The following is an 11,579-nucleotide window of genomic DNA, read 5'->3' on the forward strand; positions in this document are numbered from 1 at the left end:
TCAAAGGTGTGTTTACATGCTTTACATGACTCAAATAGCATAACTGATGTCTCCAATGGATCTAACACTACAAAAAACCCCTATTTTTGTTCTTTTTGCACCTCATTTGGCCAAAAGCTAAGAAATTTATGTTTGTTTCTTCCTTTTCCAAAATTCTACAACTAACCATCCTCCAATTCAGCCACAACTTGGCTTGAGCGCTCCAAATGCATAACCGACACACTAAACCTGGTACAATTTCCACTCAACGAGCGAGTTTGTAGAACTGTTAAGGGTGCCATTAAGCCCCCAGTCTCAAAATTCCTAGTCACGTGGCACCATGCGACCGCATAGGGGGCCGAAGATCCTAGGCTTTATATAGACCCAATTGTTGGTGCGTGCCCTTGGTTTTATGCAGCGCATGTGACCATGGTTCGGCCCCCATTGGGGCTATCCCCTCCAAACTCTGCGTGTTGTTGATCACATTGTGGGGTCATATGACCTGGGGATTGGCCCCTGTTCCATTTGTGCTCCCAGTCTTCAGACTTGGCATATGATTGTGCAAACGACCGTGAGGGATGGGCTAGGCCCCATCCCTTGGCCCCCCACCCCCGGTCCTGTGGCACAAGGGTGGCCAGAGGCTAGGGCTTAGCCAGGCCCTTCCCCCATATGCGCATTTAACAACCTTTAATATTGTTTTCCAAGCCATGTTTTAACAAGAAACATGTGCAGCGTATTGGTGTGGGCCTTGGTTGCTTGGTACATGGTCTCGGTTTTGAACACAGGGGTGTTTGTTCGACATGCATACAAATTTTAATTGGTCATCAGGAGGCCACATGGCAACTAGGGATTGGTCCACGTGGATCCTCTTAATTGGTCCACCCAAACACAACATTAACCAATAAGAATTCACCATGCCACAACCAATCACCTAATGCCAAGTGTCGACCAACCATTGGCCAATAAAGGACCCAGTCACTTGCTAAGTCATGGCCCAGTTAGCGTACATACTATTTACTGGGTGTACCTGCAACTCTTTTTCCAAAATTTTTAGTTGTTTCCCAAATCAATCAGAACACGATTCTAGGAGCATCTAAAGTCCGCTTTGAGTGAAACGAGTTGCGTTGGATTCAGATCGTTGAGATCTATCCAATCATACAGGTTTCGAGCTCTATCACACACTTTAAATTTTGAGCATTATTTTGATCCACCAGATCATCGATAGCCTATTAGTGGCCAGGTTTTACTTCTTCAACTCTTAACCAAGGTTATAGTATGGAGTTTTATAGAGTATTTTTCATCGTGATCACACAACTAGCTTGTTTTCCACGAGTAAGGGGGCTAGCATGGCATCCTCTTGAATTATGGTGGACAAAACAGGAAGGAAAACTTCTGAGTAGCATAATTTTTGCATATGGACTTCGTTTGAGGTGATTTTTTCTTCATCCAAAACGTATGTGTGTGTAAAATAGGATAAAAAGGTAAAGCACTAGGTTGAAAAAATATTACCCCAAAAAATGCCATTTGATGCTTCAAAATGATCCCAAAAAGTTTAAGACCCCAATTTTCCAAATTGGGTTCCGCTAATAAAAATGGTCATGTGAGCTGATTCCTTCGCTTTTTCCACTCTGAAAGCATCAAGATGGATTACAAAAAATATAATGATCCAATCCGGATAACTCAAAATATGAATTAAAGGCATGTTGACTGCTTTATTTTCCCCATCTATATGTAGATGGAATGTTGTAGACCTCTTCAATTTTGTGTGCATATTCTCCCACAATGTAGTCCAAAATGCATTGATAAATATGATGTCCTTGTCTGAAGAGACGCTATTTGTTATCCCAAAATGCACCAAGACTTGTTCAAAGAACAAGTTTACTGCTTTTCTCCCCCTAATGGTCCTTTTAAAAGGCATCATAATGCACATCTTACTGAACCAATCAAATACCATGAATAGGTAGTCATGTCCCTTCCTGATTACAGGTAAAATTCCCACAAATTCCAGGAAAATTCTTTCCCAAGCATGAGTAGGTATAGCTAGGGCATGGTATAAACCATGTTTCCTATTATTGGGCTCGTTGGTATAACAAAGTATACATCCTCTAATGAACCTAGCTACATCTACTTGCATCTCGGGCCAGTACACATACCTCTATGAATTGGAAATTATCTTCCCAACACCTAAATACCTTGCAACAATAGAGGTGTCGTACTCTCTAATTAGCTACAATCATCACCTATATTAACACATAGCTTGTCTAGCCTTTAGAGTAACCTATTTTGGTTATGATAGCTAATTGTATTGTCACCATTGTCCAAAAGATTTTGGTTGTCTAGATGTTGATACATATCCTTGAAGTCTTCATCCTCTATATATGCCTCTCTATATACATCGTAGGTGAAAGACTCCATGTGCATTAGATTTCACAAAGCTGTGATTTTTTATATGGGTGGCTTTGAAAGTGTTTACCATTTTGTTCATGGTACCCTTCTTGTACTTGATTGTTGTTGCCTTAAGATCTAGCAGGTCTTGTGAGAGGCCTCGCAAGACAAAGGCCAAACTAAGAAACAACAATGAAATGGATGCCATTGTCACCTCAACACTCCACCTCCTGCTCTTTGGTGGAATTTCACCACATGAGAGGCTTCCTAGTATAAGTCACCTAAGGGTATTCTAGTTTAACATGATCAAAGTGATACTTTGATAGGCTTAATCAAGGCACTCTAGACTAGGAACAAGGCATAATTGTCTGTAATAATGAGTAGTGTACCTATGAAGAGGCATATGAGGTAAAGCTTGTAGCCTAGCGTTTTTTAGATGTGGATCAACAATGGAACATCTAGGCATACAAGTGAAAGGGAAACGATTTGGTTGAAAGGTATGATGAACAAACAAAATAACAAACCTTCAAATGACCCTAAGTTGAAGCTTTAATGCAAAAATAGGGTTTTATAAGCCTGAGATGCATAGGGTTGATGATGTCATCCCTAAGAGAGCACTTTCAACCATGCAGCTTGCTAGATTTTGACATTTTAAGGTCAATCAAGGTGAAAGCACCTCAAATTTGATCATATTTCAAGCCCTAGTTGAATTCATCCTAAAACCCCAACCTTAACGACTATCCTTAAAGGGTCAAAATTTTAGGTAGGAGGGAAGAAGATGAATTTTTAAGGTTTTTTATCACCAATATGTTTGCTAGTGCCTTCTATCTACTCAGGTGATGGAGTCTTAGGGACTTTAACTGTGGAAATATCAAACCCTTGAAGGGAGTAAGGGGGAAAACCCCAGGTTTTCACATGCGGATAAGTTCTTCCACTTGATAAGATACTCTGAAATTGATCGATTTCGTAGCTGTCGAGTTCTTGTTTCTGTGACTGCTTCCGGTTCCAATATAATTTTTCCTTCCTCGTCAAGTTCTGGCAATATTGTTTGAACTGGGAGCTTGTCGCCTATAACCTTCTTTAAACATGAAACATGGAAAATTGGGTGCAATCGAGAAGCTGCAGGAAGCTCCAATTTGTATGCCATAGAACCAATCTTTTGCAACACCTTATACGAACCATAATACTTTGGTGATAATTTATTATCCTTCTTAGCTTGCTTGAGGGACATTTGCTTATATGGTTGTAGCTGTAGGAATACCCAATCACCTACATCAAAACTTCTTTCGCTGTGATGTTGATCTGCCTGTTGTTTCATTCTATTCTGTGCCAACACGAGGTTATCCTTTAAGAGTTGGAGGACTTGTTGTTGATGTTCGATGTGATGTTCCACTGCCTGAACCTTAGAATTTTCTCTTAAATATGATGTGATGGATGGTGGTTGATACCCATAAAGTGCCATAAATGGGGTCATTTTTGTTGCTGTATGGAAGTGTTGAGTGGCCCGAGGTCGGGTCAACAACAAGGGGGATACCCACCCGGTCCGGAACCTGGTTGGCGGCTCCTTGCCCGTTTGGAGTAGCGGGTCCGACTGGGGATAACGGGACCAGCTTCCCGATGCATGGGATGTGTATGTGTTTGTGTGTGGAATTTTGGTTAGGTTACTTCTAAGAAACGTTCTAAAGACTACTGTAAATCTATCTTACAAACTTGAACCTAAATTACTATAATCAAATGAAAACAACACACAGAATTTACATTAACCCGGGATATTTCTTTTATCATGCGATCTAGAAAGATTTCTAACAGCAGCTGGTGATAAAGATCATTCAACTGATATCGGAATATGAATCAATAAAGATAAACCATTCTGCATAAGAAGTTAGGCAGAGCGGTTGTGAACAACACATCGCATAATCAAATCATTCGCATATTAAACATGAATAGACAAATCCACCGTACAGAAGTGCCAAATGATAACTTATATATTCATACATTAACATGCAAACAATATCAGCTGTATATCGTTTTAAGAATACAAACAGAAATTAATCAAGAGATAAAAGTACCTTTGATGACTAATTCTTACCCATAGACTTCAAACAATAACGATCTACTTCTACTTGCTTCTAACATCTACCAAGAGTACAGAAGTGCAACATCAGTAGCAGACATAAGAATGCAAACATAAATAAATCATGATCCTTCCATTCATCAAAACCTCCTCTGAGGGTGCAGAAGTGCATGTTTTGAGGACAAGTTTTTGACAAATATCTGGACCCTTCTCCAATGCAATGAGAAGGGTTAAAATACTACTATCTAATCCTAATAATAGTATTATTACAAAATTTTAGGATACGGCTCCCAAATGACCGTCCTTTTTCTAATTCTGTAAAACAAAAAGAAAAACAACTTTCTAAATTGAAATTACTTCTTAATCTGGTCTCTGAAATTGCAGTTTTCAAGCATGGGCTTGAGAAGAGTCGGTTGGCCGACTTCCGTGCTTAGTTGGGCTGCGAAAACAGCGTCCATAAGAGCTGGCGCTACTTTCTCGGCCGCGTTCATGATGCACCTTACTGTCATGCATTGGCTGTGGGGCTTAACTAAGTAAGTCCAGTAACTTTCCCAGTTTAGCCTCGATAATGCTCGGATTGTCTCCCCATTTGCCTGTGCTTTCTGTTTCCATTCAGCCTCCAGTTGCGATGCGATTGGTAGGTATCCCGGAGTGGACTCTGAAACTAAGTTGGCCCTGTGTAAATTTTCATTTACACAATCGATAAGTATGGTCGCCTGTGTTGCCGCTGACTCTGCCGCCTGCTCCGCCTGTGTGATTTGCTCGTCCCATTTGTTAAAGAGCAGTTCTTTATGATTTTCATTAATCTTGGGTGCCCCTGCTCTTTTCCCTTCCTCGTCATTTTGCCAAGCCAGGTATTCTGTTATTCTTTTGTTGGCCTGGTCATAGTCATTCCGTAGTTCCACTACTTGGCTGGTGATCTTGTCGCTTATTTCACAAAACTCCCTCCACTGTGATATTTTGCACACCATTTCCTCCTGTTGCTGTGACAACTGGTCGTTCAAGCCGATGGACTCTGAAATAAACTCTGTCAGCTTGGGTTCATCTTTATGCATTTCTTGCACCGTCTGCAGCTGTTTTTCTTTTTCTTCAATACTTCTTTGGTGGCTCACCTGCATCTGGCGAAAGCTTTCCTGTAACTCTTCAAGCTGCTTGGAGGCTTCAGCGTTCTCATTGGCTTGTCGCAACTGTTGTTGCAGCAGTTGTATTTGACTTTCACGTTCTTTTAGAAGCTGTTGAACTTCAGAGGCCTTGTCGATAGTTGCAGAAGCATACGCTCCCGCAATTTGAGACAATTTCGTGAGATTTTCTGTTGGATTGTTATTCGGGTCTTTCCACAAGACATCTAGGTGTTCAGCATTCTGAGCCAGTGCATTTTCAAGCTTCCTTTTCTTTCTTTGTCTTCTCACAACGGCCTTGTGCTGTGGACTGTAAAATACGTCCAGTGGAGGGATTTCTTCTACGCCGAGTAGAAGTTCTGAGGATGGAGCTATAGGGAGATGCTCCGTCTCTACGGTACTACTGACTATGGTTGAGAAGACCTCTTGCACCACCTGAGTATTGCTCACAGGTGTTTGCGGGACTTGGCCTTCAAGATTTATCAGTTCATTGAAGGTCTCCCATTCTTTATCTAGTTCTGCTGTAACCAGAGGTGCTTCAGTGACGGGAGGGGGAATTCCTCTTGGTGGCGAGACGACAACTTGCTGCTGAGCCATCGAGCTTGACTGAGCCGTGTCTTTGATCGTTTCTTCGTTCTTGTCTTCTTTGTGGACAGACTCTTCAAGATCTGGAGATATTTCTTGCACGGCGCTGGAATCAGGTTTGGAGGCACTGGAGTGTTCACTGAGGCTGACGCTTGGAGTCGGTTCTCTGGCAGCTATCCGCAGCACTTCCAGTGGAATGTTAGCCAGCCTTCTTTCTCTATACAACTTGAATTTCCGGAGGTTGTCTGGGGACAACCTTGACTGAGCCTCTTGCAAAACTTCTTTGATCGAGTTCTTACTCTGAAAGAGGTCGTCAAACGGATCTTTCTGTCCAGAGAACACACTTATCCTGACGCTAGTTGTAAATTCTTGGGCGACTTTATTTGGGTCGAATGGCCTTGGTGGGAGTTTAAATAGTTGGAGACACGTCACATTCTCCACCTCACCAAAAGCGTGTCCCACATCGAATAAAGAGAAGGCCCCACATGTGACGGGGAATGGAGGCCAAATGGCCTTCTTTTTGTTCTTTAGGTCCTTAGTTAAACCACCTTCAGAACAAATCTGATAAGCGATCTCTCGGGCCAACAATTTATCTGGGATGTACAAGGGTAGGACATGAGGAGGTACTGTGCTTCCAAAAACTCGAATGTAGGTAAACCATTCTTCTCCAAACCATCTTGCTACGGCGGTGATGTCGTTTTGTGCTTCGGGAGAGCATCTCGGAGGGTCTTTATCATATATCATTCTATGGATGGGAAGTATGAGCCCGTGGCAAATCTGGTAAAAATGGGGGGCAAACTGAGAATCCCACAAGACTTTATGGTAGACATGAATGGGCAATGGGTCCTGGGTAGTCCATTGCCAACCCATAGTGGGGAATTTAGACACATAACAGATAGAGTCCATTATGTAGGCAAACATATAAAAAGGGGGATAAAACCTTTGGGAGAAGGATCTTTTAGAACGATAGTGAAGAATGGCCGTGTATAGAGTGTCAGAAAGGATTTTGGCCCAATCTATTACCTCGGAGCTAGTCGCAGCATCGATTAACGGTAGCCATTCAGATGGAAATTTATTGATATCAGGCTTACCGAATAGCCTACAGAGCATGGCTGCAGCAAAACAATACGGAGAGGTAAGGGAACCGGTGCTATACATACCGTTCTTATCTTTCTTCAGTGGTTCATCCCTTTTCGACCATTATTTGGTAGTGTTTGATAGGTCCGGATTCTCTGCTGCGAACTTCCTAACAAAATCTGCATTGTAGGTCGTTTGAGGTTCGGGAAGGTGATACATGAGCTTCAGGTCTTGAGCCGCGAACGATCCTACGAGCCCATGGCCTTTGACTTTGAATTGCCTATGATGCAGCTCTACGTCGTCTAAAACCCACTTGATCATGTCCGTGTACGGTAGGATCTTTGGCCTTGATGCTATTCTGTGGAGGAAAGAGCACGCTAGATCTTCCAGGGATGCTTCTGAAGAGCGTGATGCATCTGCGACAGCAACAGTTGCCTTGATTATTCTAGGGTTCTCTTCCTCCAACAGTCTATACATGCTCTCCCATGTGGAAATTCCTGCATCTTTATTGCATGCGGTGTCTGTGTAAAGGGGCGCCATCTCCTTGGTCTTTTCTCTTGTTTCTGAGCTCTGAGCTTTGTTCTTCTTCCCCATCTTGCTTATCGTTTCTGTTTGATTTTTGCCTTCGCACTTCGCTCCTGCAAGTTATGAGAGAAATGGAAAGATTGATCAAAAAAGGTGATGGGAGAGTTTTGAATGCAAGAGATAGATCAGATATGCCACCTTACGTGAAGTAAATCCGCATTAAGGCACGCGTCTTTATGCCACTTAATAACTGACAACTAATTTTACTAACATTAAAAGCGCAATAATTCTCAAGTCAGGTTATAGTAAGTGGATTTTCTTTGGGTGGTGTGCCCGAAGGAGTCGTATCAAGGTGCTTTTATGAACTGCCAACACATCCTGCATGCCGCACGATCGCAATATCACATATCGTAGCATCGCAACATCGCGGGTTGCAATGGTTCAATGTTTGCTAACGTACCCCGCCTCATTTCTGCGATGTGCGATCGCGCCATCGCAATATCGCAAATCAGCGGACTCGTAAGCTTTTGTCCATGGATGTTAACGTATTGCGATGCGACGTGGTTTATTAATGCCGAGATGATGCGCATATTGGCCTTCAGAAGGGAAATGCGGGCGTTTCTTACCCTTTTCGTGCTGCGACCTTGAAGATTTGCTTTTATGAACACAGGTTTAGGCTTAAGTTGTCCAAGAAACCTTTTCTAAGCTGATGCTTGCAATTTCAAAAGAAATATTTATTATTATTATTTTTCTTTTTTGAAATGTAACTAAGGGTCCCCATTCATTCTAGCATCGTGGTCGATACTAGTTTGAACAAAAAGGGGGGGGTTGTTGCTGGCCACAACAATTGGCGATTCACATGGGAGAACCAGTTATCTCTGCTCTTTTTCTATTGACGTTTTCAGACCCTTTTCGAAAAATTTTCTCAGGGAATTCGAACTTTATTATAAAAGGATAAGAGAAATAATACTTTAAAGCGTCAATGATGTTTTGTCTTCGCCCCATTCTATTCCAATTACTTGCATTCCCAGGTTTTTTTCGAGTTCAGATCAGTTATTACTAGGTCTTGCAGAACATAAAAATAAAGTGTTCTCTATGTATCAGTCCGTTTTTAAAGAATGTCCCTTTGTCGTAGGTAGAGCCACTGCTGCCAGCAGGCGTCCATAGCCTCGACAGGGTTACCTATTATCCAGGAATGATCCTTTATCCTGCCTTAGTTTCTTGCAACTTTTTCAGAAGAATTATACCTTTCTTGATGCTTTTTTTTTTTTTTTTTTTTAAATAAATACTCAAAAGAACAATGTCTTGGTTTGGTGGCCAAAATTATGACACAGTCATTCACTTGATTTATACTTTTGCTGAACAAGCTGGCTCGTGATGAGACCCCTTGTCTTTTGATCCCAACAATCTTGAGTCATTGCCCTGTTTTGGTAGACAGTTTTGGCAAAGTCAGCAAGTTATAATATCTGTGATCATGATAAGTCGGCTCGTGATGAGACCTCTTATTCTTCGAGATATAGCATCCTTTCGGGTTATTCTCCTGAATCGTTGCATTCTTCTTCAGCAGGGAGGAATTCAAATTCTCTTTCCTTAAGAAAGTTCTGGACGACAATGATAGGGCTACTTTTGATAATGGTTGTTTTCACAGAGAACCTTTATTCTAATATTGATACCTTTTATTGTGCTGATCTAACACGAATTCCTCACTGAGATAGCTTTCTTTAAAATTTTCTAGGTTTGAATTCTAACACCATCTTCCGGGTTAAAGATCTATTGACAATAAAGACCGAATTCCCACAAGCTTATTTGTTCATAAGAGCCGAAATTCCAAAATTTTTAACAGAGACAGGGTTTCTTTCGGAAACGTCAAATATTGCTTTTCCAGAACAAACTTTTATTTGGGAGAGGCAACCATTCTCTGGGGTTATGTAGAGAATATAACTAACTTTGCATATCAATTATTGGAAGCAAAACTAAATAACTTTAGCTAAACTACTCCTACTCCTATTCTAATTATGCGCAGGAAATAGCTAAGAGAAATGGTATTTCTAGTGGAACCAACGGTTCATTATTATTCCTAGTTGCATAGATTGCCTCAGGATAAAAAAAAATGAATCGAATTCCCCATGGATAGGACTTGTTATTTAGGGGATAGGGAGTCACGAATCCAGTTGGAATCTTGTTTGATTTTATTTTTTTGTGATAGGTTTCTTCCAACTGAACACCTATTGGATCACAGAAATTGGGATGAATTTCTTTTGTGAATGGGTGGTCTTTCGATGGAAAGGACAGCAAGCCAATCTGTGAGATATGTTCTTTGATTTGGGTGGCTTGTGACCCGCCGATTGTTAATTCTGAGTGTTTAGCGATCTCGTTTGGAATGAAAGCTTTTATACATAAATCGCCAAAATCTAGTCTATCAAAATTTTGGAGTTTTAAAGAGAGATTCGATTTCGTACACAAAGAAAATAAGTGAGAAAGAAAAGATTGGGTAGCTGTATATACAGTGGTGTCGCACATCTGGGAGTTACTTGAAACTCTGTGTTTTTCACAAGAACTGGCCGGGTTCTGTGAATCAGGAATTGAACCATGATTGCGATCAGGGATGGAGATCTCCTCTGGATATGAATCATAGATAGGAGTATCGCTTCGGACAGTGAAATTATTCAAATGAGATTTTGCTTTGAGATGAGGGTCAGATAAAGCAGTTTCTGATCTAAGATGTTTCTTATAACCAGACCCTGGTTGAGTTACTTGCGACAATTCAATATCATCATAAATATCAAAGCAACTATCACGAAAGATTTCACAATTTTCCCTAGGTTCCTCTTTTTCATTATATGTTTTTAGATAAGGGAGGTGAGGCATCTCTTGTTTGATATGAATCGCAGACTGTGATGTAGTGGTCTCTTTATTTTGGAAACCCAGTGATGTCTCGTTTGAACAACCCTCTATTGGAATAGACTTGATACTATGAGGGAGAAGATTGTCATTACAAAAAACATCGGGGTAAAGAGAAAAATGTCGATCTGGAACAATGTATTTAAAATCATCAAACAAATCTCGTTCATCAGATTCACAATAAGCATCGGGCTTTAGATCGTACCTTTTTGCGTCGATACTTTTCGGAAGAGAAACAGTAGGTGGATCTAACCTTGGCACCAGGAGTTGTTGATTTGAAATGATGTTGTCTGACTTTACATTAAAGTCAACTTCTGATGTCAGGGCACCTTCCCCCTTAGTACTTTCGCCTGCGTTTTCTGATGTTAGAGCATGCAAAACTCCTAGGCTAAATTCTGTCTGATCAGGTGCAGGAGGTGGGAAACACTCATCATAATCCGAAGATTCTTCATCTGTGAGTTCATCTTCAAGATCATATTGTAGACATTTAAGATGAAATCGTATATTGAAATCCCTTACGGGCTCGTCTTGTTTCCGCAGATGGTCGATCTCATCGTATACCTGGTCGTATTCATAGCAATCAAACTCTAAGATGAAAGCTCTAACAAGTTGGTCCCAGCTGTGGACTGATGCAGTTGGGAGGTTCCTGCACCATCTCCTAGCTTCTGCTGTGAACGTGAGAGTAAAAATCCTGCACATAACGCCTTCGTCAATTTTCTGAATATCAGCACTAGAGACTTTATGAATGAACTGTAAGGCGTGATGAAACGCAGAAGAATTATTCTCACCATTAAATTTTACCTGAGATAATAGTCTTACCACGTCCGGTGGAGTGTTGGAAGATGTAGGAACCTGGATGCAACTCCAAATGGGAATTCTGTGGGTAGACATCCTTTTCCGGGACTTCTAGTTTTAAACATATCCCAACAGACAAT

The sequence above is a fragment of the Pinus tabuliformis genome, chromosome 6 (genome assembly GCF_031772625.1).
Source record: "Pinus tabuliformis cultivar Carrire ecotype Pingquan chromosome 6, CPIR1, whole genome shotgun sequence".
Classification (NCBI taxonomy): domain Eukaryota; kingdom Viridiplantae; phylum Streptophyta; class Pinopsida; order Pinales; family Pinaceae; genus Pinus; species Pinus tabuliformis.